Source organism: Molossus molossus, unplaced genomic scaffold (assembly GCF_014108415.1).
Source record: "Molossus molossus isolate mMolMol1 unplaced genomic scaffold, mMolMol1.p scaffold_m16_p_12, whole genome shotgun sequence".
Taxonomy (NCBI): Eukaryota; Metazoa; Chordata; class Mammalia; order Chiroptera; family Molossidae; genus Molossus; species Molossus molossus.
The window spans coordinates 11,950,639-11,974,428 of record NW_023425347.1 but is presented as its reverse complement, the minus strand read 5'-3'; positions in this window follow the sequence as shown (position 1 = coordinate 11,974,428).

Here is a 23,790-nt window from a genome sequence, read left to right as displayed (position 1 = left end):
ACTGCAAGTTGTGGCTGCCACCGGGCATCCTGGACTTGTGTCCGGGGACCAGTGGGTGAGAAGAGCCACCATCTGGCAGGGGCTCGTGACCCTGAGCAGCAGCAGGAAGAAGGGCTCCCTTTCCACACTGGAATGAAGCCCAGGGACCCCCTTGGATGCCCCACAGTAACCATGAGTAGACCCTCCCAGCCACCCTGGACTGAGAAGGGGACAATGCCCTCCAGGAATGAGGTCTGGGTCTCCTCACCAGCTACGCCATCAAGATCTACTGCAATGAGGGAAAAGTGAGGGGAAATCAACTGACAGTGGGGGAGGGAGGGGATGAATGTGCGTTTGGCCTTGAGTTCAACTGCAGCCCGTGGGGCGCCGGCCCTTAGCTCTCTGCTGGACTCTGCTCAGGGGGGGAGAGGCACGGCCGTGCAAGGTCTGCTGCTGAGACTGCGGAGCAGCAAACGGGTGGCTTGTTGTGAATCGAATGGTGTTTCCCCCAAAGGTCAAATACTGAGGCCTAACCCCCAGTAGCTTAGAATGTGACTGTATTTGGAGACAGGGTCTTTACAGAGGTAATTAAGATGAGGTCATTCATTAGTGTGGGCCCTAATCCAATACGACCAGCCTCCTAAAGAAGAGGAGGTTAGGACTTGGACACAGGGAGGAAAGACCACGTGAAGGCGCAGGGGGAAGACGGCCATCTTCAAGCTGGAGAGAGAGGCCTTCGAGGAACACCCTGCCAGCTCCTGGTCTCTGATCCAGCTCCAGACCTGTGAGACAATCCATTTCTGTTGTTTGAACCATTCAGTGTGTGGTATTTGTTGTGGCAGCTAGACAAACTAATGGCAGAAAGGGTGGATCATGATGCCCCCAAAATGTGCCTGTCACACCTCCAACCTCAGAGGGTGTAAGTGCCCGTCCCCCGTGCCCAGCTCTGCCATCCACCACGGAGCTCTGGGAGGCCTGTTTCCCAGCCAGGAGGGCATCTCTGGCTTGAGGGTTCTCTTTCAGCTTGGCTGAACGAGCACTGTGGTGTCCCATGCCCCCTCCGCAAGCGTCTCTCCAGAACAGGTCGGGCCTGCCTCGCGGTCTGCCTGCGGACTCCCAGCCTCCTCCGGGTCCCTCTCCAATTTCCTCTCCCAGATGTTTGCCCTAGAAACTGCTTTTGTACGCCAGTCCTCTCTCAGTGTCTGCTGCTTAGAAGACATGAGCTAGTGAGTTCGAGCCCCCTCTCTCTCCCTATTTCACAGATGAGGAAATCGAGGCCCACTTTCGAGAACTCTATCTGCGCTGCATCTCTTGGCCCGTGTGCACCTGTCAGGATAGGCAGCACTTTTGCAGGCAGGTTCTGTTTAGTCAAACTGTATTTCATAATCCATATCCCCCTTCTCTGGCTCATTCTCTCCTGGTCACTGATTGCTATCTCACCTCCTAGAATATTTTGCTAACTTCCCTTGCTTATTGCCTGACCCACAACTACTGCACGAATAAGTAAATAACCTCGAACTTGACCATCACCATTGCTCCCAGAGTGGGACAGCAGAGGGCGGCGGCAATGCCTCCGAACTTGGCGTCTGTCTTGCTGCATCTTTGTGCTTGTGCACTTGTGGGTAATGGTTCCCACACTGCAAGCCCCGCGAGGGCAGCTTCGAAGGGGCGAGAGAGTGAGTGGGCGGCCGGCCTGCCCGTTCATCCTGTTGCGATTGGTGGGTGTGCGGGACTAGGACGGCCTCAAGCCCTGACAGCTCGTTTTGGAGAGGGGGTAGCAGCTGTTCCGGTGGGAAGAGATTTGGATGGTTTTTAGCAACTGAGGCAGCAGATAACCAAGCCTGAGATAAAAGTACAAGCAATGAGTGTGAGTAGAACACAGGCAGGGGGCATGTCCGCAGTGGGCACTCATGCAGCTCAGCCGCTAGGACAGGACCAGAATGTCATTATAGTGAAAGAGAGAAAAAGCAAAGGAGAGGAGAGAGGGAGACAGAGGTCCTGCAAGGCCTCACCTACATGGCCCTGCCTAGAGAAACGACACAGGAAACCTGGAGCTGAGGTCCGAGACAGCGGGCCTCCTGCGGGCAGGACACCTGGTTGGGAGCAGCTGAGGCAAAGCTGGAAGGGAGGGGCCAGTGCACGCTGGGGGGGGGGGGGCAGGCGGGCTTCTCCAGGAACAGCGGTAGGAAGAGGAGCCCCAGCCGAAGATGACATTGGTGAAGGCCCTGGGGCAGAGGCCAACGCTGACCAGGGCTGGACCCCTCTGCTTACCTCAGGCCGGTGCTGGAAGGGCACCAAGCGCCCCTGGACTGTGGGTGTGAGTGAGCGGGGCTGGGCCTGGCTGAGAAGGAATCCTTCCTGCTCCTCCACCGGGCCCCTCCTCCTCCCGCTTGAAGGAGTGGGCCGGTGACCCCTGGTGGGGTCCGGGCCTCTGTCCGGATGTTACCGAGCAACCTGGCTCTGGCGGGACTTGGGCGCACCCACCGCGACACAGTCATACTGCTTCCAGTGCCCCCCAGCAGAACCACGGTTACATGGAAACGTCTGCCAAACCAAACCCATAGACCTCCTCTAATGCCTAAAAAAGCTTAATTTTGGATTTCAAAAATGTCATGATCCTCTTGGCAGTTGTTAATGTTTAAGTGATATTTTTAAACAGGACAATTTAAGTGGCATAAAAGTAAATTAGAAATTCCTTCCTTCCTTCCTTCCTTCCCCCTTCCTTTCTCCCTCTCCTCCCCCTTCCTCCCTATTCTTCCCTCCCCTATCTCCTTCTCCCTCCCCTTCCTTCTCCCCCCTTCCCTCCTCCCTCCCTTTCCTCTTTCCCTCCCCCTCCCTCCTCCCATCTTGCCCTCTCTCCCCTCCCACCTCCCTTCCTCCTCTCCCTTTATCCCTCCCTCCCTCTTCTCCCCCTTCCCTCCCCTCTCCCCCTCCCTCCTCCCATCTTCCCCTCTCCCTTCTCTCCCCTTCCCTTCCTCCCTCTTTCCCTCCCTCCCTCCCTCCTCCCTCCCTTCCATCCTTCCACCGAGTGCCTGTTAGGTAGGGTGTCCAGAGAGCCGTAAAGTAAAGCCGGTGTTCTGCCTTCAAGGAAGAAAATGTTAAAAGAGCAGCCAAATGAAAGCACTGCTCTGAGTCGGCAGAGCTGCCGGTGCTCCGGAGAGTTCCTGGCGCAGCCCCTGGCCGCGGGCTCTCCAGCGCCTGGAACCGGCCAGTCCAGGCAGAGCAGGGACTGGGACTCAGTGGGTTCTGAGGGTCTGGTACAAAAGAGCGCACAATATCTCATGAATAATTTAAGATATGATTACATGTTCACATGATAATGTTTTGGTTATACTGGGCTAAATAATTTATATTACTAAAATGAATTCCATCCGTTTCTTTTTACTTTATTTATTTTTTATCCTGACCTGAGGACACTCCTCCATTTTTTGTTCAGACAGAGTGGGGAGGGAGAGAGAGAGAAACATCGACGTGAAAGGGACACATCGAGTGGCTGCCACCCGCATGACCCAACCAGGGCCGGGGACAAACTGCAACCGAGGTACGTGCCCTCAGCGGGAACCGAACCCGGGTCTCTCTGCACTGCAGGCCGCTGAGCCAAACCGGCCAGGGCTCTTTACTTTGTTTTAATGTGGCTACTAGGAACTTTGACATCGCATCTCCGAGTTGTACTGCACTTCTGTTGGACAGGCCAGCGCCTAAGAGCTCTTTTCCTCCTCCTTTCTGTGGAAACTGAAGATATGAACTCCTTCTATATTTAATGTAGGTATGAATATATATTATAATATAGATATACAAGGGAGCCTTAAAGAGTTTGTCAGTCTAGGGGTTTTTGTCATAAAAATGGGATTTCTTGTCCCAGAAGGGTAAAACTTTAGAAAACATCGGGTGGGTATGCAAGGGAGTTGAGGCCGTGGGGGCGGGGGCTGGCCGCATGGGGTGGTCACATAACTGCAGAGTGATGGGGAAGGACAGTGGGTGTGTGGAGAGGGGCCCTGTACTCACCAGGAAATCTGAGCTTTGGTGTTCCTTCTGCCACTTAGAGGAAGAGTGAGAAAAAACACCTCTTGTAAAAATGTAGTGTCTGTGCAGAATGGAGGCTGGGACCGAACGAGCAGGCGAGGAGAGCCGGGCAGATAAGGACATTTTAAGTCAGATTTTATATGAAGAATAGGATTCCCTGACTGTAGTATCCTCGGACTCCTTGGAGTGGGAAGCTCACCAGGTTTAGGAAGCCTGTTAGAAGGAAAAGTCAGACCCACACAGAAAGCCTGGCGCGGTAGCCAAGTACCCTGCAGGGCTGAGCTAGAGCGAGTGCTCACCACCTGCAGCTTCCAGGTGGTTCCCGGACCCCAGTGCGTGAACCTTCCCCGAGTGCTCACCACCTGCAGCTTCCAGGTGGTTCCCGGACCCCAGTGCGTGAACCTTCCCCGAGTGCTCACCACCTGCAGCTTCCAGACCGTTCCCCGGACCCCAGTGCGTGAACCTTCCCCGAGTGCTCACCACCTGCAGCTTCCAGGTGGTTCCCGGACCCCAGTGCGTGAACCTTCCCTGAGTGCTCACCACCTGCAGCTTCCAGACGGTTCCCGGACCCCAGTGCGTGAACCTTCCCTGAGTGCTCACCACCTGCAGCTTCCAGGTGGTTCCCCGGACCCCAGTGCGTGAACCTTCCCCGAGTGCTCACCACCTGCAGCTTCCAGACCGTTCCCCGGACCCCAGTGCGTGAACCTTCCCTGAATGCTCACCACCTGCAGCTTCCAGACCGTTCCCCGGACCCCAGTGCGTGAACCTTCCCCGAGTGCTCACCACCTGCAGCTTCCAGACCGTTCCCCGGACCCCAGTGCGTGAACCTTCCCCGAGTGCTCACCACCTGCAGCTTCCAGGCGGTTCCCGGACCCCAGTGCGTGAACCTTCCCTGAGTGCTCACCACCTGCAGCTTCCAGACCGTTCCCCGGACCCCAGTGCGTGAACCTTCCCTGAATGCTCACCACCTGCAGCTTCCAGACGGTTCCCGGACCCCAGTGCGTGAACCTTCCCCGAGTGCTCACCACCTGCAGCTTCCAGGCGGTTCCCGGACCCCAGTGCGTGAACCTTCCCTGAGTGCTCACCACCTGCAGCTTCCAGGCGGTTCCCGGACCCCAGTGCGTGAACCTTCCCTGAATGCTCACCACCTGCAGCTTCCAGACCGTTCCCCGGACCCCAGTGCGTGAACCTTCCCTGAATGCTCACCACCTGCAGCTTCCAGACCGTTCCCCGGACCCCAGTGCGTGAACCTTCCCCGAGTGCTCACCACCTGCAGCTTCCAGACGGTTCCCCGGACCCCAGTGCGTGAACCTTCCCCGAGTGCTCACCACCTGCAGCTTCCAGGCGGTTCCCGGACCCCAGTGCGTGAACCTTCCCTGAGTGCTCACCACCTGCAGCTTCCAGGCGGTTCCCGGACCCCAGTGCGTGAACCTTCCCCGAGTGCTCACCACCTGCAGCTTCCAGGCGGTTCCCGGACCCCAGTGCGTGAACCTTCCCCGAGTGCTCACCACCTGCAGCTTCCAGGTGGTTCCCGGACCCCAGTGCGTGAACCTTCCCTGAGTGCTCACCACCTGCAGCTTCCAGACGGTTCCCGGACCCCAGTGCGTGAACCTTCCCTGAGTGCTCACCACCTGCAGCTTCCAGACGGTTCCCGGACCCCAGTGCGTGAACCTTCCCTATGCTTCAGCAAGGTGTGCTCATGTCCATGGCAAAAATAAGTTCTGTCTTGCGTCTCATTTTGGAGATGTTAATCCACTTATTTAACTGCATTAGATAATCTTTTGGGTCTGATTAAAAACCTACAAAAATGAGAAAAGTGATGTAAATGTAAGGCAGTGCTTTAACCCTGAATATCATTCGAGGGTTTTTCTTCCAGAAAAGAGTCTGGGACAGTATCTCCTCCAACCCTGAATTCTCGTGTGTGTGAAGGCTTTAAGCCAGATGGTTGCTTTTTCTTGAGGGGCATGGGTTCTAAATACTTAAAGTATTTTCATTTCATTCTATACAGTAATTTCACTTTCATTGTGCGCAATATCCAGCAAGGAGGAGTGTGCTCTCCATTTCTTCCGTCCAGCCCTGGAAGGCGGCTCATACTACACCGTCCATGTCTCTACCCCCATGCCCACAGATCTCCTGTTTAGCTTGTGCAGTAGCATAGTCATTTCAGTTTATTCGTGATAGGTGTTGTCTACTACACTTCATAAATAAAAGACAAAGACAACGGCTTTTTTTTATCTCCACCCTCCCTTCGCGGTGAACGTTGGGATGTGTGGAGGTATCTCTTTCTTGACCTTTTCTCTAGTTGCCAACTCCTAACCAATCCTAGTCAGCCTATCAACATCTCTCCTCTGACATTTCTCTGAATAGTTTGAGCTCTGGTGGGGGCAAGTCTGACGGGTTAGCTGTGAGCTCATCTTCTCCACTCTTTCTTAGCTTCATCTGTTAAATGAGTAAAATGATGGTGCCAGCTCACAGGGCTGGGTGAGGACTGAAGAGATTATTCACAATAATGCCCTCAGTCCAGAGCCTGGCACTCAGTAACTCACGGTTATATTTACTCTCCCTCCCCTGCCAACCTGTCCTGGCTTCCTTGAGAGCCTGTGCCCTGAGAGGCCCGGAGGCCTCAGCACCCACCCCCGAGAGCGTGTGAGAAATGCAGATGCTCTGCCCCACCTCAGCCCTTCACCTCCAGCAAACCTGGGCCCTCGCAGGCAGGCTCCCTGGGAGATTTGCAAGCAGGTCAGTCTGACAGGCCCCCACCTGGAGAGCCTCAGGTGACTGGGCACCCTGACATCTTGCTCTCGCCCTGCCCCGCCTCATTCCTGGGAAGGTCCACACTGCAGGTGTGGAAAGAAACTGAGGTGGGTTCTGGGAAAGGGCTTGACTCAGGACTTCCGGATGGATAGACAAAGGGTGCGGACGGTGTGGCCCATCCCTGCCTCGAGACCGCCAGCAGAGAGGGGACAGGAAGCCCGCACAGTTCAGCAGGGTTGCGGGGGGAGGGCACCTGCTCCTTCTTAAGGGGGAGGCAGATCAGTTCAGACCGAATCTGCCAGCCAGGGCGCTGCTGGAGGCTCCATGCAGCCAGGCTGCCGCTCTGCCCCTCTCGCTGGCTAGCACCCCCTCCTGACCCTCGGAGCTCTGCTTGGTCAGCAGCTCATTCCCTTCCCCCACCTGGATGACCTTCCTGCAAGCCCCGCCCCCGCGGCCCCCCTCCCCCAGCAAACCTCCATCCTGAGCACCACCCTTCTGTGTCGGGTTCTTATTTACATATGGCTCACCTGCGGAGTTGTAAGCTCCCTCAGGCCAGGATGCTGTTCATCCCTCAACCCCTACTTGCCAGGCTCTTTCTGGGGCCTGGGGGTACAGCTGGGAACCACGGAGCACAGCCAGCACCCCCAGTCCAGGCAACATCATCCAACAGGCTCCCCACTGGTTTCTAAGCTTCTGTCCTTTCCTCACACGTTCCTAAGATAGCACTTAAAAACACACATCAGCGCTGGCCCGTTTGCTCAGTGGTTAGAGCGTTGGCTTGCGGACCAGAGAGTCTCGGGTTCAATTCTGGTCAAGAGCATGTACCTCGGTTTCCATTTGTTCCTGGCTCTGGTTGGATCGTGTGGTTGGCAACCATTGATGTGCCTCTCTCACATTGATGTCTCTCTCTCTCTCCCCCTCCTTCCCACTCTATCTGAAGATAAATGGAAAAATTCCTAAGATGAGGATTAAAAAACAACAACAAACGAACACAAAAAACCAAACAAATCACTTCACTCTCCTGCTTAAAACCCCCCCGTGGCTTCCTGTCACATTTGGACTAGAATCTGCCTCCTTTCCAGGCCTCCAAGGCTCTGGATGCTCCTCAAAGAGCCTTTGCCAACTCCCTGCTCTCCCTTCCTTCTCCACTGTTCCCTCAGCCTGCAGACCTGTCCTGCTGCAGGCCGCCGCCGCCGTCCTCGTCCCGAACTTCTCCCGGAGCCCACGGCTCACTCCTTCCTTCTCGTCGTCTGCTCGCTCCATGTGCCCGGCCCCGCCCGCCCCGTGGTCCTGTCTCCCATTCCGGTTTAGTTTTCTTCTTATCATTGCATATTCTACTACGATTATAGCACATGTTCATTTTTACTTGTTTCTGTGAGTTTCCTCTAGAAATTCCCTGGAGGTAGAAACTGTTCTATCCCCATGCCTACCCTGTGGCTGGCACGTAGGAGGAACTCATTACATATTTGTTAAGTGAATGAATTGATGGACAAATGATTGGATTTGGAGTTCATGGAATCATTAGATTCTGACTTTGGTGTCATTTTTTTTTTCCCCCTTGCTCCTTTGGAAGAGGTTGAGGCTTTTGAAATGTTCAGCAGGCTGCAAATGTGATTCTCAGTCCTGAAGGCTCAGTAGGTTGTCGATGATGGGACCCTGATGATGCTTGTTGGCCTCTTGGAAGTCCTGCAGGCTGTCAGTTACAATTAGCTTCAGGGAAATGTGTTATTGACTATTAGCCTGGAAATAATAAACATTCCCTGGCATTTTTTTTTTTTTTTTTTTTTTTTTACAGTACAGATGCTACTTTAAGGAATTTGGAAATATTCTTTAGAGTCCAGAAAGAAACACATCATGGATTTGTCTCAAGTTATTTGTCAGAAAGGACCAAGTTTAGGTAGGTGAGTTTTCCAGAATAATAAAGCATCAACTTTATTGATCCTAAAATTAAAACACAAACATGAAAGTTTTTGATAGAAGGCTTTCTCATGGAATATAATGTTTATCTGCACCTATATCGTTTGTTGACTCTCCTTGGGTATGGTCTGCGGAGAGGAAGGGTCTCTGTCTAAAGTTGGAACAGAGAAAATGGTTCCCCCGACGCATGTGTGTGTCCTTGTCCTCTTTCTTTCTTCCTCTTTTCCTTACCTGTGACGTGAAAATTTACAAAGTTCCTTCTCAGCTTGTTGCTTTGATGTCTCAAAAGGAAAAGTGAACAAACTTCAGTCCTATTAGCAGATCCTGCGTCTGACACATGTTCACTTACAAGCTCGGATGCCCTGGCAGACCTGCGGGGCCGTCCCCAGGGGCCCACAAGCAACTGCCTCCCAGCTCCCACCCCGGCACAATTCTTCCTGATTTTTAAAGAACTTTTTATGCTTGGATTTACAGAAGATTTTTATAACATGCCATTTTAACACATTGCCAAATCACAACACACCAAGGAAGCAAGGGGATGGAATTATTGAGCATCTGGAGAGTACCTCTCTGGCCTAGCACAGAAACCATTTTCTTTGCCATTTCTAGCAACTTCTGAAAGAATTCTCCAAATTAACTCAAGTTGTCAGTGACCTGCATGTCTCATGAGGACATCTTTTTAGGAGAAGACTATCAGCAATGATTCTTTCAGTTGCAGTGACAAGAAGCCTGATCTAACCAGGCTTAAGCAGAAAAGGGGACATGCTGGCCCGTGTGACCGAGCAGTCCAGCGAAGATTGGGGTGGGAGGGGGTGCGTCAGGTAAGCCTATGTTCAAGCTTCAAATGATACAACCTGGGCCCAGCTGTCTCTTTTTTCTCAGGTCTGCCTCCTACACAGTGAACTCCCCCTTTGCAAGATGGTTGCAACAGGTCTCAAGGCAAGGGGCTCCTGGGTTCAAATACAGAAGGAAAGAGAACTTTGGCCGGACATTCCCAGGCAAAGTCTCCCTGCATCTCATGGTCTCTGATTAGACCAAGAGTCTGCCCCTGAACCAAACAAATGACCAGGATTGTATGACATGCTGATTGGCTTTGACCCAAATTGTGTGATCCACTCCAGAGCCAGTTAACTCCATGCAAAGCCAATGGGCTGAGAATGGGGGACTGCATGATTTTCAGGGTACCTGGAAACAGTTACCAGAAAAAAAGGGGGAGAAGCTGGACAGTCAAAGCAGCAGATCTTTGCTACCATCTAGTTGCATTTTCATAAACAAGAGGCACAAAGAGGAAGTGGTGGCGCATGTATAATTTCTATGGAATTTTACAAATATGATTATTTTTTCAGGGCAGATTTAGCCAGAAATAGAAGGTTCCCAACGGGCATATCATCAAATTCACTGGGGATTCGGATTCAATAAGTTTGGGTTGAGATCCCCTGAGTGTGGTAGATCTGGTAAATCTGATCATTTTAAAGATGATCCCAGATGATTTGGAAGATCAAATGTTCCCTCCCCCAACCAAACACACCCCTGTTCTTGGTGGGTGAGCTCCACTAAGGGGCGAAGTAGGACAGTTGTCTGTGTCTGAGCCTGAGTCCCACTGTCTCAGGTCAAACCCAGACCGCTCAGCCTCCTGAGGTCTGGATTCTTGCTGCCTTGCCAGTTCAGTTGTTACTGTTTTCCTACTATTTTTTCAGACTGGAAAGTCGATCACCTCTAAATCCTCTATTCTGTTCCCACTTTCTTACTCTTTCTTGTGCCATTCTCTTCTGAAAGTCCTCATCTTCCAGCTATTGAAATCCTGACATTATTGAAAATCCACCCCCTTTGACGTCTCCCCATCACCCAGTCAGATTGACCTTCCTTCTCTACCTTTGGTCCCGACTTTGTATATTCTGCCTTGTACGCAGTGCTTCTGTGTGGGCTTCACTTCCCCTTCAAAACAATAAAGCGCTGCAGTCAGGACCATGCTGCCTTTTGAGTCTTGAATCTTTACAGGCACCACTATCATGTCTCATGCACAGGAAGCTCTTCATTTTTTCCTGTTGTCTTGTCAACGTGTGAGTGACTGCAACCTCATACCTCCGCTGTCTTCCTCCTCCTTTGTTTTCGGCATCTTATCTTTCCCGAGACGCTCGTCCCTCGGAAGCTCTAGTGAACTCGCGCTTGATTTGCTGACAAGACCTGCAGAAGTAACACTGCAGAGTTCCCTACCTTTTAAGAGAAGGTTGTTGGGAGACGAGAAATTTTAAAGTCAAATAATGAACAGAAACAGAAGAAAAGACCTGGGGTACAGAAGTCAAGGAGTCTCTCCTTTCTGAAAGCTTTTGTTTCCCGAATTAGTTCTACTACATAGTGAGGACAGAAACATAAGAATGAAAATAGCAGGACAGCCCTGGCTGGTGTGGTTCAGTTGGTGGGGTGTCATCCTGCGCACTGAGAGGCGCCAGTTGGATTCCCAGTCAGGGCACATGTGCAGGTTGCGGGTTTGATTCCTGGTCGAGGCGTGTATAGGAGACAACCAATCGATGTTTTCCTCTTACATCGATGCTTCTCTCTTGCTTTCTCTCCCTCTCCCTCTCTCTCACTATAAAAACATCAATAAAAACATATTTTAAAAAAATAGGATAATATTTAGGAGGACAGGTAGATATTCCTTCTTCTTCTTTTTTTTTTATCCTCACCAGAGGACATTTTTCCATTTTTTGTTCAGATAGAGCGGGAGGGAGAGAGAGAGAAATATCGACGTGAAAGGGACACATCGAGTGGCTGGGGACAAACTGCAACCGAGGCACGTGCCCTTAGCAGGAACCGAACCCAGGTCTCTCCGGACTGCAGGCCGATGCTCTAACCACTGAGCCAAACCAGCCAGAGCTATTCCTTCTTAAATAAGATAGGAGATCCAGAAATCATTTAAGGAGCAAAAGATGTATAGATTTGATTACAAAAAATTAGAAATATCTGAATGGATAAATATACCTTAAAGTTGATAGATGACAGTAGAAAAAGCCAATAATACTTATAACCACAGAAGTAAACTATTTGACAAATATTTAAAGTTTGATATGAGAAAACTAATATCCCAACTGAAAAATGGGCAAAGGCTACAAATAGGGAATTTACAGCAGAGGAAACACAAACGCGCAGAGTGTTTGAAAAGATGCTGAGTGTCACTGCAGTCAGGGAAGCGAATGAAATTCGCCAGATGTCGGTTTTTACCCATTCAATTTGTGGAATTTGAGACAACCCGTAACATCCAGAGCTGAGAGTTTGGTGCAATGGCCTCTTCTCCTTGGCTGGTGTGGGTGTGAATTGCTTTTGTTTACCAAAGTTCTTTGGAAACATCTATGAAATAAATGATGGGTATAGCCTTTGATTGAACCACTAATACTGTTTCTAGGAATCCAAGCTATAAGTTTATAAAACAAAGGCACTAATATGTAAGAAGGCAGCTATAAAGTATCTTGGCTTTGTTGAGGTGGAGGAAAAAGAAACACTGAATATCCCATTACAAAGGGGTATGCATTTGTTCTACAGCGTGTCATGACTCTAATAAAGAGTTAGATCTACACGTGGAGGGAGTTTAAGCATATCTTATATATTGAAATGCCACTTTTATAAAAAATGATAGAGAAAGAGAAGGAAAACCCCTTCCATATGTGTTTGTATTTCTATATAGTTATGAACCCATACAGGAAGTGTGGAGGTTACATGCCAGACGGTTTCCATTGTTCCCTCAAGGGGATGATTTTACAATGGGGGAGGCAGGGCTGCCCTAAACACGGAGGGCGTGGTCCTGGAGGGAGGACAGATGGGCGCGTGGCCTCGGCCGTGCTCGTGCTGTTCACTCTGGCTTCCTTGCGCACCTCCAGGGAACGTGTGCACACGTGTGGGTTCCACCTGCCCGTTCCCCACACACGCTCCTGCACTCGAGGAGTGCACGCTGCTGGGCCCGTCTGCCCTGGGTAGGGCTTCCCGTGGCCTTCGTCCCTGGACTGTGGTCTAGAAGGAGAGTCACAGACTCCAGGTTGACACGCTTCCCTGGTCCTGGAGACTCCCTGTTGCATTGGCAGGGACCAGCCTTGAGGAGCGAGGGCCCAGGGCAGGGCCCCAGTGGCCCAGGTACGAGGGCAGGCACAGGGGAATGGCAAAGGCGATTAAATGCTCATTTATCTCTCTCTAAATTATTGACTCATTACAATAAACACGGAGGAGTTTAAATTTTAAAAAATATATTTAAAATTGAGAACCAAAAATCTAACAGAGAGAAAGACATCCTGCTTAATAACCCTCTAATGGAGAAATGTTGGCATCGTGGCAAACGTGTGTAGGAGAGAGAGCTCTGAGCAGGTACCACTTCCTCCCCCCTCCTGACTCCATCTTGCCACCCTGATTTGTTGATTTCCTGCAAAGCCAAGAGGCATACAAGGCATGGGCTCGATCCCACGTACATACAGTTTTGGGCGAGGGTGCCCATTTGGTTTGCCCACCCACCAAACATTTACCGAGGGCTCTATGTGTCAGGCAGTGTCCGGTGTTAGAAAAGCAGCAAAGAATAAAATAGCAGAAATCCCTGCCCTCATGGAGACAGACCTCAAACAAGATAAATGCATTAAAGTGTAGGCGAGGAAGAAAGCGCTAAATTGCAGCCAGGAAAGGGTGAGGGCGCGTGGTTTTGCCTGGTGTGGCCAGGAGGTCGGACCTGGAATGAGGTGTGGATCCAGATCTGTAGGAAATGAGGGAACCAGGCTGGGGTTTGGGAAGAAAATCAGCTAAAGTAACAGCTTTGTGCAGCTCACTTTTTCCCTCTGGAACTGATTAAACAACACACGAGACATGAGAAGACCTGGAAAACTTACATGCATATTGCTAGGTGAAAAGCCAGTCTGAAGAGGCTACGTACTCTACAATTATGATTATACGACGTTCTGCAAAAGGCAAAACTATAGAAACAGTAAAAAGATCAGTGGTCGGAGGGGAGAGGGAGGAGGGATGGACGCATGGAGCACAGGGGACATTGAGAGTGGTGAAGTCATTCTGGATGACGCTTGACTGGCGGACACATGGCACTAGACATTTGTCAAAGCCCAGGGAACTTTGTAGCACAGAGATGGATGCCGGGAAGAAATGCAGACTGTGGCAAGAGAGTTCAACTATACAAACATATATGATGCAACCTCACCAAAGGGAGTAGGGGGAAAGGTGCTGACCTGTGCGATATCACAGATGCGCAGCGGCTGTGCGACTCCAGGCGGAGGGACTGGACGCAGCACTGTACGTTAGTGCTGACGCTGTGTCCCACGGTGTTGTGGGTTATCAGTCTGATACTGCTGTCCATGTATGCTGGGACGGACATTAAATGAATGGACAGTGGGTGGTGGGACCCAGGTTTCTCACTGTTGAGAACTCTCCTTGAGGTAATAGTTGGAGTTGGAGACATCAGTTAAAATCTCATGTTTAGCCCTGGCCAGTTTGGCTCAGCGGTTAGAGCGTCGGCCTGCGGTCCGGAGAGACCCGGGTTCAGTTCCCGCTAAGGGCACCTACTTCGGTTGCAGTTTGTCCCTGGCCCTGGTTGGTCATGCGGGTGGCAGCCACTCGATGTGTCCCTTCACGTCGATGTTTCTCTCTCTCTCCCCCTCCCATTCTATCTGTACAAAAGATGGAAAAATATCCTCGGGTGAGGATAAAAAAAACCTCATGTTTAATTAATGTAGATACAGATGGTTCCTTATAGAAATATTTTTAGATATGTATATACAAGTTTTCTGTATATACAAGGTTTACAGTTATTTGTATGGAAACTAATACAATAATTAATACATAATAACATAAGAATAAACTGTGTTTTTCGTACTCACAACTGTAAACCTACTTTTGCCTGCCCTGTATATGGGTTGGTATACCCACAAGTATTTCTTTGCTCTGTCAATTGACATGGTCTAAAAAAAGATACCCAGTATCAATGAGCACACCTAGTGTCAGATCTTTTTAAAAGTTTTTTTTAAAAAATTGGAGTATAATTGGCTTATAACATTATATGGTTTACAACCTAATGATCTGATACTTGTATGTACTGTGAAATGATCACCACAATAAGTCTACTTAACATGTCACCATACATAGTTACAATTCTTTTCTTGTGATGAGGACTTTTAAGATTTACCTTCTTAGCAATTTTCAAATATGCAATACAGTATTATTAACTATAGTCACCATGCAGTACATTGGATCCTCATGGCATACTTATTTTATACATAGAACTTTACACATTTTGACTTCCTTTACCCATTTTACCCACTCCTCACTGCCTGTCTTTGGCAACCACCAATCTGTTCTCTGTATCTATGAGCTTGTTTTTTTATGTGCTTGGATTTTATTTTATTTTATTTTATTATTATTTTTATTTTTTTTAATCCTCACCCGAGGACATTTTTCCATTTTTTGTTCAGATAGAGTGAGAGGGAGAGAGAGGAACAGAGAGAGAGAGAGAAACATCGATGTGAAAGGGACACATCGAGTGGCTGCCACCTGCACGACCGACCTGGGCCGGGGACAAACTGCAACCGAGGTACATGCCCTTAGCGGGAACCGAACCTGGGTCTCTCAGGACCGCAGGCCGACGCTCTAACCGCTGAGCCAAACCGGCCAGGGCTTGTGCTTGGATTTTAAAAATTAGATTCCACCCATAAGACAAAACACACGGTTCCCTGGCGAGTATGACTCAGTGATAAGAGTGTTACCGTAGACTGAGGAGTCCCAGGTTCAATTCCGGCCAAGGGCATGTACCTCGATTGTGGTTTGTCCCCAGCATTGGTTGGGATTGTGCGGGTGGCAACCAGTCAATGTGTCTTTCTCACATTGATGTTTCTCTCTCTCTCTCTTCTTCCCTCTCTCCTTCCAGCTCCATCTGAAGATTAATGTAAAAATATCCTTGGGTGAGGATTAAAAAAAAAAAGGAGAGATTACATAGTATTTGTCTTTCTCTATGTGACTTATCTCATTTAGCGTGATGCTCTCAAAGTCCATCCATGTTGTCACAAATGGCAAGATTTTCTTCTTTTTTCATGGCTGAATAATATTCTATTGTACATATATACCACATTTTCTTTATTCATTCATCTGTTGATGGACACCTAAGATTATTTCCATATCTTAGCTATTGTAAATAATGCTGCAATGAACATGGGGGAGCATGTTAGTGCTTTTTGAGTTAGTGTTTTCTTTTTCTTTTTTTAAAAATAAATACCCAGAAGTAGAATTGCTGGATTATATGGTAATTCTCTTTTTAAGTTTCTGAGGAACTTCCATACTGTTTTCCATAGTGGCTGCACCAATTTACATTCCCACCAACAGTGCACAAAGGTTCCCTTTTCTCCACACCCTCACCAGCTTTTGTTATTTATTGACTTTTAAATAATAATTATTCTAACAGGTATGAGCTAATATTGCATTGTGGTTTTGATTTGCATTTCCCTGATAATTAGTGATATTGAACATCGTTTGTGTACGTATTAGCCATTTATATATCTTCTTTGGAAAAATGTCTGTTCATATACTCTGCCCATTTTTTAATTAGATTTTTTTAAATTTGCTGTTGAGTTGTATAAGTTTTTTATATATTTCAGACATTAACCTTTTATCATACATTTGATTTGCAAACATTTTCTCCCATTTAGCAGTTGCCTATTCATTGTGTTGATTGTTTTCTTTGCTGTGCAGAAACTCTTTAGTTTGATGCTATACAGAAGCTTTTTAGCTTTCTAGTTCTACTTGTTGATTTTTGCTTTTGTTGATTGCTTTTGGTGTCAAATCCAAAATATTACTGCCAAGACCAATGTCCAGAAGCACCTATGTTTTCTTCTAGGAGTTTCATGATTTAGGGTCTTATATTCAACTCTTTCATCCATTTTGAATTAATTTTTTGTGTATGGTGTAAGATAAGTTCAATTTCATTCTTTTGCATGTAGTGGTCCAGTTTTCCCAACACTACTTATTGAAAAGACTGCCCTTTCCCCATATATATTCTTGACTTCTTTGTTTTAAATGAATTGACCATATATATGTGGGTTTATTTTTAAGCTCTTTATTCTGTTCCATTAATTTATGTGTCTGTTTTTTTATGCCAATACCATACTGTTTTGATTACTATAGTTTTATAATATAGTTTAAAATGAGAAAGCGTGATGCCTCTGGCTTTGTTCTTTTTTTTCCTAAGGATTGTGTTGGCTATTTAGGGTCTTTTGTGATTCCACACAAATTTTAGAATTGTTTCTTCTATTTCTGTAAAAAATGCCATCAACATTTTGATAGGTATTGCATTGAACCTGTAGGTTACTTTTGTTAATATAGACATTTTAACAACATTATTTATTACAGTCCAGGAACATGGAGTTTCTTTCCATTTACTTGTGTCTTTTTCAAGTTTTTTTTCACCGATGTCTTACAGTTTTCAGTGTACAGGCCTTTTACTTTCTTGATTAAATTTACTCCCAGGTACTTTATTCTTTTTGATGTAATTGTAAATGGGATTATTTTCTTAATCTCTCTTTCTGGTAGTTCATTATTAGTATATAGAAATGCAACAGGTTTCTGCATATTGATTTTGTATCTTGTAACTTTACTGAATTCAGGACTACCTGATCTGCAGGCCGATGCTCCAACCACTGAGCCAAACTGGCCAGGGCTTTTTCTTTTGGGGGTGGGGGGGCTGTTTTCTATACATAATATTGTGTCATCTGCACATGGTGACAATTTTACTTCTTCCTTTCTTATTTGGATGTCTTTTATTTCTTTTTCTTTCCTAACTGCTCTGGCTAAGTTTTCAAATACTGTGTTGAATGAAAGTGGTGAGAGTGGGTATTCATGTCTTGTTTGTTAATAATAATGTATTGATATTAGTTTATTCATTGTAGCAAATGTACCATACTAATGTAAGATGTTAATAATAGAGGAAACTAGGTGTTGGGTATATGGGAATTCTCTGTACTATCTTCTCCAATTTTCTGTAAATCTATAAGTGTTATAAAAATTAAAGTCTAGTATATATATGAAAGAGCCCCCTGTAAAATTACAATCATGATTTTTTAAACCCAGATTTTGTTCAAGGGAAATGTAGCTATAAACTTTTGTACACATGAACAACAGAAAGACGTTGTTGGTATTTGAAAACTGGTGTCTGGGGCTGGCTCTTCCCAAGCCCTCAGGCAGTTGGGTCCTTCTGCGGCTTTGTGAGACCATAGAAAAAGATGAGGCTCTCAGAATACAAGCAACCTCAAAACAACCCCTGGGAACCTCTCCTTAGACCCCCCACCTTCCTTAATGGGCTTCTCTGCTTTTAAGAAGCTGAGAATTTTCTGACAAGGAAAGGCAACCCAGGCCTTCTCAAAGGGAGTATTTACCAGTCGGGCACAGACTGCACCATATTGGGCACAGACAGTTACCTGGGAACCTGGGAAGTTCCACCCCAAGTTTGTTATTTTAGAGCCGGCCTTTGAACATTAAAGAATTCCATTGACTTCGGGTAATTTTGTTTTCTATCTCCCAGGGGAAACTGTCAATAATTTACACTGTACAGCTTTGGGTTATCTAATAACTCTGGATTTTCTGCTCTAAGGAAGGAGAGTAGGAAAGTGACTTTTTGTTTTTTAAAGGAGAGAAAAATCACTGTCCCTTTCGAATGGGGGTGGTAGAGGTGGCCCTGGCTGGGCTCAGGAGGGCACCTTCCTGAGGATTAGGGAGAAATTAGGGGTGTGGGGGGGAGCCGGCTGGCCTGGAGAGCCGCGATGCTGGAGTTCTCTCTTCTCCGAGGGATTGCTGCCTTTGCGGATGACCCGGTACAGTGAGGCTGGGAACCCCGCTAACTCAGGGCAGGAGGACTCTTCACCCTCACAATGCAGATTTTTTTTTTTTTTTTTTTTTAAAGATTGTGCTTGTTTGCCTTTAAAAAGGAACTGAAAATGCTCAGAGCATTTTGAGTGACTCATACCAGCCTGGCGTATTTGTAAATATCTTTCCTTAGAGAGACTTAAACAGGAAGCCTGGAAAGTCTGTTTCCCCAACGCACTGCACTAGTGCTTGAATTGTGCTTCTGAGGAAAAGCAAAAGATATGCTGATTTTCAGTCTCATTTGAGGTGCCACCCCAAACCATCCAAGTTGCCCAGGAAGGAGGTACCAAAGGGAAATTGCAAGAGGGGCCCTGCTTCACGGGGGTGAATTACAAGGAAGAGTTCTCTCCTGTGGGAGGAAGACCACCTCCTCTGCGTGGTCCTCCCTCCTTAAGCTTAACATGGCCCTCATGCCATCCCATAATGCTCGGCCATTTTTAAACCCTAGGGTGCTTCTGGAGCCTTTTTCACTGCCTTAGTGAAAAATGTGAGTGAGCAAAGCCGTAACTGTAAATGCCCCAAATGGAGTTTCGTAGCTTTATTTTGGTTTCTCACTTTTCATTTAAGACTTGCCTTGTTAACCTGCTTTGCATATACTGTACATTTGATATTCCTATAGTACTCCTCTTCCCGATTCTTGAATAAATTTCTGAATTCAAGTAGGTGGTAGGTAAGTCAGACCTGTCTGGTAGGGGTGGTCAGGGGTGGGCTGGGGTCTGAGAGGACATGTGTGTAGACTCCTCTGGGTGAGTGGGGCGGGACGCAGGGTGGGTGGCAAGGCAGACCTGGGCAGATGACCAGGAACCAATGAGCTGGTTGCAAACTTTTCTCTCTCTCTCACCTGTCTTCCCCAGAGCAAACGCCGTTTCTAGGCACTGCGAGCTAGGCAAGGCTGGGCTTCTCCTCATCCCTCCTGTGTTTCCAGACATGACGGTTCTTCTCCAGGCAGGCGGTGCCAGCTTCCCGCATGAGACTCTTGGAGTGAACCAATGTCTATGTTTGAGAAAGACCTATAAAAGAAAGAGGAAAAATAGAAATTTGTGAAAAAAATCTACATGTGGAGATGATGCTCATCTGGGGAAATGCTGTTTCCATATGAAGCTAAGTCAGAGTCTGAGGGCAAGCAAGGACAGGACAGTTCCCCTTCTCTCCTCTCCCCTCCACTCCCTTCCACTCCCCTCCCCTGCCCTCCTCCCCCCTCCCCTCTCCTGTCCTCCCCTCCCCTGTCCTCTTCCCCCCTCCCCTCCCGTCTTTTCCTCCTCTGTCCTCCCCTCCCCTCCCATCTTCTTCTCCCCTCCCCTCCTCTCCCCTCCCCTTCCCTGTCCTACCCTCTCTTCCCCTGTCTTTCCTTCCCCTTCCCTGTCCTCCCGTCCCCTCCCTTCCCCTCCCCTTCCCTCCCCTCCCCTCCCCTTCCCTCTCCTCCGCTCCCCTCCCCTCCCCTCCCCTCCCCTCCCCTCCCCTCCCCTGTCCTACCCTCTCCTCCCCTGTCTTTCCTTCCTCTTCCCTGTCCTCCCCTCCTCTCCCCTGTCCTCCCCGCTTCTTTCCTCTCCTCTCTCCTCCTCTCCTCTCCTGTCCTCTGTTCTTTTGAAAGAATTGGAGGTTTGCCGGTCCAGACAAAGCTGGCTTAGGGAAGAAAAGCTCAGGGAGAAAGCAGTGTGAGGAGACTGGAAATAGCAAGAATCTGACACACTTTGGTTTCCAGCCCTTAATTTGGGAGAGGAAGAAGCTGGTTTCCTGCTCTGGCTCAGATCTGGGTGGAAGGGAGTGCCATCCACCCCTCTGGCTCTTGGGTGGCCCGGACAGGAGTCCAGGAGCTATCTGGCCATATGGCAGCTGGCACCAGCCCGCGCCCCCCTGCAGGAACACAGGCCCACACTGTGAAGGATTCGGTGGAACATATGCATGTAAGATGCTTATGGCTTTTTCCAGACGCAGGGCCACTTTCCAGCCTGAGAAGCAGCTTGGAGGAACTGGGCGATTAGATCGAGCCTCCTGCTGGGGGACGGGAAGCTAAGCGCCCACAGGACCCGACGCTGTGAGCGCCTTCGCTTCCTGGGCGCCCTGCCTCTCATCCCTCACCTGCGGCACCTGGCTTTCCTTTCCTCCCTCTACTTCCTGTTCACTTTTCCTTCTTTATTTGTCCTTCTTTTCCTTGTTCCCTTTGCCTTTTGTTCTACCTTTTGCTTTCCTCTCATCTCTTCTTTCTCTCCCTATTTTCTTCTACTTCCATCGTGATACCCTTCATGCTCCTTTGTGTCTATCGCAATTTATTTTTCTTAAATTTTTTTTTTCCTTTATTGATTTTAGAGAGAGGAAGGGAGAGGGAGAGAGAAACATCGAGGAGAGAGAACATGGACTGGCCGCCTCCCGCATGCCCCGCACTGGGGCTCGGGCCCACACCCTGGGCGTGTGCCCTGACGAGTAACCGAACCAGCGACCAGTGAGCCACACCAGCTGGGCTCATTCGTCAGCTGCAACGGATTCCGCTTCCCGTGGAGACACGCGCTGGGGCACTGGGCACCGGAGCGAGCCTGAGCGAGCGCTGCAGGGGCGTGAGGACCGGCGGAGGCCTCCACTGAGTGAGCGCGGCCCAGCGGAGCGCCAGGTGCTCCTGTCCCCAGACCCGGAGCTGGGCCTACACAGCCGGCTGACACGGCACGTTAGAGGTCGAGGTGAACTCGGCTCTAATTCTGGTTTCCCTTGCTTTATGCAGCCGTTAGGGCAGTGGATAAAGTGGCCACAAATGTTGGGTGGGGATGTGCTTGTGGTTCATTTCAAACGTGTAAAGCAACATTTTCCAACTTTTGCATGTACCGGAGTCACCTGCTGCCTTCGCTGAGATCCTGGGGGGGGGGGGGGGGCCCTGAGAACGTGCATTCTCCCCAGGTGCCCGGGTGCTGCTGCCAGCCAGACCCTGAGAACCACTGGCTAAAAGGCATCGCCTTTAGAGTTAGGTGGCTGGTCAGAATGCAATCCCAGGTAGCAGGAGACTCCTTCTAGACCCTGCCGGGCGGGCAAGTACTTAGCCCTGTCTCGCTTCACCAAGGACTGGAGAGTGCCCTGTAAAAGCACTCGGAATATAAAAATGATGTAAAAAAGAGTTAAGGTCAACTGAAGGCAACGCGAAGACGGGAGTTAGAATAGTTAGAATCCAATAGTTAGAATCCAATAAGAATAGTTAGAATAGTTGGAATCCAATTGTTAGAATCCAATAAGAATAGTTAGAATAGTTAGAATCCAATAAGAATAATTTCCCCTTTGTTGGAAGAGCTATTTGGCCCTCCCTTTGTTTTCTTGATTGACTGTGTCCTATTTTCATTTTGGGACGAGGACCCTTGAATTTTATTCCTAGAATAAAATTCTCCTTTTCCTAAACTGCCTTGCAGAGAATGTCTCCTTACTTAGACAATTTAGAAGGTATGAGCTGATTGATTTTTATCCTTTTATAACCTGTGAACATTGGCAGAATAGCCATTGTATTAATTGAATAATTGTATTTGTTGGATATCTCTCACTTGCTTGTCAGAGAAAAGAAAATGAAGAAATGTAAATAGGAGACACTCAGGAAAGCTGAAATAGGATTCCTGTCTTCACGCCACTTACCGCCTAGTTTGGAGAAAAAGATGTACCTATAAAACAGTGAGAGAATAATTATGTCCTTTAACAGGTTTAAAGATTCTAAATATAGCAGTTCACAAAAAGGAAATGTCAGAGCAGGTTAATATAAGCACAAAAGCATGGATTTAAGTTTGATAAAGAGGAGAAAAAAGACTGAGAACATTTTGAAGAGTTTTACCATAATTTAGACGGAGAAGTTAGTATGGCTTTGTAGAAACAAACCCCAACAACGGCTGGACCGATACACGGCTGTGCATGGTGAGAGAGAACTGAGTTTGCTGTCAGAAAGGCACTGACTTGTAGATTTGCCACTTACTACTGTGTGACCCTGTGCCAGTCATTTGACCTCTTTTGGGGGTGGGGGGTACGGTGCCCCTAGAGGGAACCGAACCTGGGACCCTCTGGTCCGCAGGCTGATGCTTTAACCGCTGAGCCAAACCGGCCAGGGCCATTTGACCTCTTTAAGAGTAGTTTCTGCAAAAATAAACTGGGGATTTTCAGCATCTATCTGTATCAACAGAACTTCAGTCAGGAAAACAGAAACCAATATCTGAAGCAAAAAAAAAAAAAAGGCATTTAACTGGGAATTAGGTGCTTAAAAGACCGTAGGAAAGGTGGGAAGAACAAAGCTTTCTGATTGCTGGTGGCAGAGTCTAGGGGCTGCTGCTTCTCTGGGGGTCAGCGGGGGGCTCCTGCTGGCAGGGCGGCCAGATCCTCTGGCTTTAGCAAAAGCTCAGGTTTACCAAAGCCTGTGCGTGGCGGCTGCTGCTCCAGAGGAAGAATGCGCGCAGTCTCCCTCCTGCCTTCCAGATCTAAGAAGGGCATCTTATTGGCAGAAACGAAACTAGACCCCTGGAAGCAAAGTAGTAGAAAAAGTGCAGTTCCCAGGCCTGGCCCGGAGAAGTCAGGAAGGAGCCTAGCAGGGAGCAGAGACGGGAATAGAAGCCACGAGACAGTCTTCGGCCGGCTGACTGAATGGGTAACCGAAGGCTGTGGGATGCAAACCATCCGTGAGCTGTAAAATCAATTTAGAAAGTTGTGACCAGTAATAAAACAAATCAAATGGATAAAATAGAAAATAACACAGTGCACTGCATAGAAATATTTGTGTGTGTGTGAGAGAGAGAGAGAGATGTATACAGGGTTATGATGTATAAAGGTCAAAAAGGTTGGGAAATCACGAATAAGAATCGATGCAATGAGACGATCTGCGCACTTTGTGAGTTAAGTGGAAAGCGAACGTGGTGAATTAATCATGCATTTGCCATGCCCGAGGCCCGCACGCCTTTCTACACAACCTCAGTGCTCCCCCTGCAGTGTGGAGACACCACCTGTCTGTCTGCCCTGGCACCACACTCAGAATTTCCCCACATTCATGGATACCCACAGAATGAAACCATGGGGGACAGAAAATGCAGATTAGTATGTTAAAGGGGGAAACAAAAAAGAAAAACAGGCCCAGCCTAACTTTTCTGGCATCTTAGTCAGCAAAAATGCCTCCTGGTATTTGGTTGGGGAGAAAAGAAGCTGAGTGATACGTGAAGTGGTTTTAAAAGATACAAGGAATGCCTCGCTCATAACAACAGTCTATTTCCAGACTGAACGATGCTCCCA